The sequence below is a fragment of the Haliaeetus albicilla genome, chromosome 13 (genome assembly GCF_947461875.1).
Source record: "Haliaeetus albicilla chromosome 13, bHalAlb1.1, whole genome shotgun sequence".
NCBI lineage: Eukaryota > Metazoa > Chordata > Aves > Accipitriformes > Accipitridae > Haliaeetus > Haliaeetus albicilla.
In genome coordinates, this window is record NC_091495.1 from 6,037,917 (window position 1) to 6,043,916 (window position 6,000).

The 6,000-nt window shown below is 44.3% G+C and overlaps 1 protein-coding gene across 2 annotated transcripts in view; it reads right to left on the reverse strand.

Annotated features, from left to right (window-relative positions):
* Window positions 1–5,708, reverse strand: part of CAPN13 (calpain 13) — a 71,434-nt gene extending 65,726 nt beyond the window's left edge. For both annotated transcript variants that reach the window (XM_069799999.1, XM_069799997.1), the window contains exon 1: window positions 4,176–5,708. The gene's annotated coding sequence lies outside the window, so the exon portion shown is untranslated. The remainder of the gene's footprint in view (window positions 1–4,175) is intronic.
* Window positions 5,709–6,000: the final 292 nt, after the last annotated feature.

Sequence of the window (6,000 nt, forward strand, 5' to 3'; positions counted from 1 at the left end):
GTTGAGACCCGATTCCAGCTTCCCTGTACTTTGTGTAGCCATCTGAAGCTACACAAAGAGGACATGAAAAATGACCATTTCAGAGAGGCACCATTTTGCACACACCTTGCAGGGTTTTAGGTGCCTTAACAAAGACAGGGTAGCAGCTCAGGTACTCTCTTTCTTTTTGGTCAGTTGAGCACAGTTCTTTTATATCCTCAGAAGAAAGTCTTCCTGCTTACAGTTACATTGCAGCAGACAATCCGACTTGTCGTTTGGGGATCATGTATTTATTTTCTATGTGGACATCCCATACATGAGAATCAGCATAGGTTGCCCCAACAGGTGGCAACCTGCAGAAGTGAGAGGCTGCTATAATGTGGAGGCCATATGATGACAGTGATGGCTTAGAGAAAGTGATGCTGCTAATTGCAGCAATTAAACAGTAATGATATAATTAATGCAAAAATTATGTATGGCTCAAATCCAAGCTATTGGAGTGCAAGAGGTATTCATCACGCCTAGATGAAAATCATTCCTGTTGAGATGATATCAAATCTGCTTTTATGACTTGATCGTGGATAATGGTTATGGAGAATTCAGGGAACAGTGACAGACTATGTTCAGCAGTAGAACTAGCTGATGGGAATGGCAATGAAACACAAAAGGACTTTAAATTTGATTGGACAAATTGAGCACTGAAGGTGAGAAGAACTGAAAAAGTCTTGCTATAGCAAGGCCCTTCAGATCCATGCCCCAGACCAACAGCAGATATTATGCCCCACATAGCCAGATGCAAAGACTGGCTTCAGTTGCCAATACATTCAAATGGACATTTGGTATGTCCCCTTCCAAATGCATGATAAGAAACAGGACCAGAAAAGTCAACCGGTTCATTTTACTTTTTACAAAGCAACCTTTGGTGAAGAGCAGGTTTAAAGACCAGCACTGACTGCATAACCCACATCCTGCATTTCCAGTCTAGTATATTCACGAATCCCAAATTTGAGAAATTAAGGAAATTAATTGAAAGTGACATTATGAAATTTTAAGAAATTTTTATAATACTGCCTAAACTTCAGAAATCAGGTATTCCCAGATAGCCGATAAAAAAGGCTATATGTTAAAAGTAGTCTGTCTTGTTTGTTCCATGCTTGCCCCAGCTCTCAGTTCATTCTGCAGCTTGGCTTCTAAATTTTGAAAATCCACCGTGTCATATTTCAAGGTATCTCCCATCATGGCCATTAGGAGGACGTATTAAAAATATGGCTGAGAAGGCCTCATAAATTGCAAAGAAAAGATTTTTTGTGATGTTCAAAGCCAATTGTGGCAGCCCACAAATGTAGACAGTCACATCAGTCAGATGGTGGTGCCCAGTAACTCTTTCCCACATTTAGACCAAAAGACTATTGCTGCGATTGCCATTTGATTGTGCAGCAATAGCAGAACTGCAAAATGCTTAGAGTTGGTTGGCAGTGCTACAGGTTGAGAGCATTGTACGTTTGTTGGTCCTACAGAAATGCTTTAGATTTGCAAAGCTGGACTGAAAATGTGGCCAGTCCCAAACCTTTCCCACAAATCCAGCCTGAAATATTACTACATTAAGTGGTAGTTTACTGGAACTATATTATTTATGCTTCCATATTGGGTACCTTAACATAGTGATAAATAAAACCAAAATGTTTGCTGTGTGTTACCATACATTTTACTGATTGGTCTCCCTATGGACAAGGATAGAAGTCTCCAGGAAAAGGGAAGGACTCTGAGCAATCTCTAGGCTGAAAATACACAGTGCATATTAGAAAGCAGCCTAGTTGCTAGCGCACAGTTTTCTTGCGTGTTTTTTGTACCATGGCCCACATGCAATCACTTTTAACCAATCCCTCTGTGCTGAACCCAGAATCCTCTCTCTGGTTTCTTACGAAGTCACTGGGATGAGGTCACTAGGGAGTTTTGAGAGTCAAAATTAGTGTACAGCTTTGTCCTCCAGCAGCTTAAAACATTTTGGTTTATTTGTCTTTAGCTAAACATAGAAAGCCCTGAGGTCTCCAGTAAAGTGGACCTAGTGTTTGTGTTCATGCAAGCATACAATATATTGGCCATTTGGCTTTATGAACATACCTTGTTTGGTGTCTAAGGAGGAGTAATCGTTTTCCATTTAGACTGTGGAGTCTACTGCTTAATAATAAATACACTCCTGACATTGTTAAATGATAGCCTGCTTCTAATAAACCCCATGCTGATCCGGGTGTTGGTTAGAGTGGGTAATTCATCTTCCTGGGCTGTTAAAACTTTAGCTGGGATTATAGAGACAACATGAATCAGACACGATCAGCATGTCCCCTGCTGGTTTGCTCATTTTCTCCCCATAACAAAATACTGGCTAGTTTTCTCTTCGCATTGCGGATCTTGTTATTAGTTGATTTCATTATTAATCACTCCTAAGGCTTGGGAAGCCTTTTCAAGGCACGTACATAATGGATCCACACTGTCTACAGCAAAAGACCACTATACTTTCATGCTCACATTTCTCCCGGGCTACTTGCTATCAAGTTGTAATCCCTTTGTGTTACTGAGTAAAGAGCCTGCAGCCACACTCTGACTCCACAAGAATGAACCAGGTGCTCCAATTTTTTCCTTGATTTGCTACCAGAAAGAAAGAAAGAGGGGGGGAAAAAAGAGAAGGAAAAAAAAAAATCATATTATCCTCAAATCTAATTATGGCTTCAATAGCTCCTGAGGATTTGGCTTTATGAAGTGGCTCATAAAAGCCTTTCTTGTCATCATGCCCGCTAATACCATTTGGTCTCATGCACTGATAAGGGCTTGTTTGAGTCATTTTAAATTAGCTGATAATATGCCGACAAGTAGGCTGCAGGATGCACCAGACAGCCAAGTGCCCTAGCAAGAGCACCCTCCAAGAACAACTTGCAACGGCCCAAACAGACCCAGCTTCTCGCTCCATCGGGGTCTCACCAAAGGTAAACGGGCTCCGCTGAGGTTGGCATCGGTCCCCTCCAGGAGCAGGCATGTCATACTAGGAAGGTATAGCACACCAAGGGCATCCGACACAAGCTATCACTGCAAGCCAGGTGAGACAGGGCTCCCCAGGCCCCAGCACAGCCCTGCACACTTGATCACACAGGATACACAATTTAGAAAGCAGAGCTTTTAACTCCCCATTGCCTCACATTAAAAGAGCTCAGGGCTGACCTTTTAAATCACAGACTGGATAGCACGCAGTACCTTTGTGCTTATCCACCCACTCACAGCTGCCACAAAAAGTTGAAATCAGGTTAAGGACATGTTCTTTTTCTTCCCCCAATCTAGTTACTTTTTACAAAATCAGTTGAGGCACCATGGATTTTTCCTTCCCCTTCTGGATGGTTATGCTCTCAGGCACCTTTTGACAACTACCATCAATTATCGTGATACATGAATATGAGACCTTTCATTTCCACAGCTGCATACAGGCAAACCAACAGAAGATTTGCTTTCTGCCACCGAAGGCAACAAGCTCAGCTGTGAATGTCACCCTGTGCCCTGCAGAACGACCAGTGCCCACCCCAGGTCTGGTCAGCCAGGGTCTTTTTCCCGTTGTCTCAGGGACAACGTGAGTTGGCATCTATTGCTAGGAATCCATCTGCTGCTGTTTGGGGATAACTTCTCAGTGTTCGTGAGCCAACCTGGCACTCCTGCCAAGGGAAAACAGCAATGCAGAACCCACAAAACATACCCAGTCTTGGCACAACTGGAGCTGGCAGCCTTGTGCTGAGGGAAAAGAGGGGATGGCTCCAGACAGCAGTAGCACTGCAAATGCACCTATATCTCCAGTATCAAAGTAGTGTCCCAAGCCCTGATACCTCTTAGATACCCTAAAAGTTAGATGTTAGCACACATCAGGAAAACTTATTACAGAAGGCCAAGAGAGATGGGGAGGAGGGAGGGAGAGAAACACGGTAGTTTTGTTGTGGGGGTTTTTTCCCCCCTCACTGCTTTTCCCTTTAAAGCATGCTCTCTGTTTTGCTGTTTTCTGTAGGTTGGCTGCCAGAGTACCTAAACAGACAGGCACCAGATGAGGACCAGACTGTAAGGACAGAATCAGGCAGAGGAGGGGAGAAGAAAGATACAAGACAATCTACCCAAAGAGAAAAGCAAGCCGCATGCATGACCCTCCAGAGCCACTGCTTACTTACTAGCAGCCCAGGTAGAACCCCACAGACCAGCCTGTTACCTCCTGAAGGCAGTGGCAGCAGCCTAGCACCTTATTTGCAAGGCAAGTCCTTCAAAGCAGATAGCGCTACCTCACTTGCCCTGGTAATATGCTCTGATTACACCACCGGGCCTCATGAGCCTCTGTAATATGATTGGGAAATATGTTACACCTGTCCTGAATTAGAGTAGATAGGTTTATCTCATTTCAGAGCCAACTCACGGATGGGTAGAGATCAGATCAGCTGTAAGAAATTCCTTTTTGTGCAACTTGTTATTCATGGTAGGGTAAAAATGGCTTCAAAGGTGATCCTGTGCACTCTGAGGGATATCTTCTTATATCTAATGTAGTTTATACATACCAAATTGGTTTTTGCTTCAAACATCTTTCCACAGAAGAAAATCAATTTCAAGATGTAATGGCTGTGATCTTTCAAGCTAAGGATCCATTGCAAACATACTATGTGTTTGGTAATGCAAAGCTGGAGGGACAGGACAAGTAATGCACATTATCAACGTATGTGCCGTGTCCAAATCAAGGCTTCATTTCCAAGGCACTGAATAATCCATTGCCACTCTAACAACAGAGTTTCACTAACAGAAGCAAAAATATGTTGTGACCAGATAAGCAAATTTCTTTTAACCCCTACAGCATTCTGGGGCAGCCATTTCAAGCCACTGGATCAGTTACCAGTCAAAATAAAAAACCCTGGAAGTGCGGGGTGCTGACCTGAGATCCACCCAGGCTCTGCAGCCCTGGGAGCAGGCGTTTTCATGTTCAGATGATTTATAACATCCTTGGTTACTCCCCAGTCTCAGCTGACCTGCTGCAGCAGCAGCAGCCTCACACCTCCACAACTTACTGTGCATCTTGTGAACCCATCTGCCTTGCCCTCCGTTAGGACTTGTGTCAGCAGACTATCTGCCAGTGCTTCCCACCACTGCCAAACCTCCAGGAAAACTCCCTTTCACCTTAGCTTGTGCACAAACCTCCCCAGGTCAACTTCCCAAGGATTAGTAAGGGGGTGAAAGCAACCCTCAGGATGAGGATCAGGGGCACTCTCTCCCAACACCGTATGCTCTTTTGCTTCTTGTGAAATCATCATTGCTGCGCGTGTCCTTGTTGTCAGTGGCCTTGGGTAGCTAAAGTCCAGTAAAACTTGTAATAGCTATCTAAACTGTGTTGGCTTAGCCCAAGAGGGTCAGAGCTAATGTTAGTAATACCCTTGGATCAGGTTGTGACTGCATGTAGACTTTGGATGTCACTCTGCGTTTAGAGAAAACAATAATCTCTGCTAGAGGAAATAGGCTGGGTGTCCATGGGGGTGATCCAGGACTTGTCAGCAGGATCAGAATTCATGAAAACTGCTCAAAGTGCTTCTAAGACTGATTCATCTAAAAACATTCAAAATGCAAGAACAGCATTACAGCACCAGGATGCCAACCTCCACTAAAATAGGCTCAGGCAACTTCTCCAAAGCTGAGAGGAGGACACATGGCATTGGATCTGTCTGCTGCAGAGACACACAAACACGTGTGTGGATCATTATGTGTCTCCACGGTCTGAGTTAGTTGGGACCATGTAGTGCATATTTAATACCTGATGCAAACACAGCTGCTGTGAAGGACCGCTGCAGACTCGCATGCTCTTTTCAGTAAGAAAACTGAGGACCGGGGGGACTTTGCTCTGGTGCTGTGTTACAAACCTGACCCCATGGTGTAGCTCTGAGTCGCTGGGGCTGAATTTACAGCTCACTCGGACAAAGCACAGCCACTCCAGCCCATGGCCAGGAGGTCACGGTGCCTGTT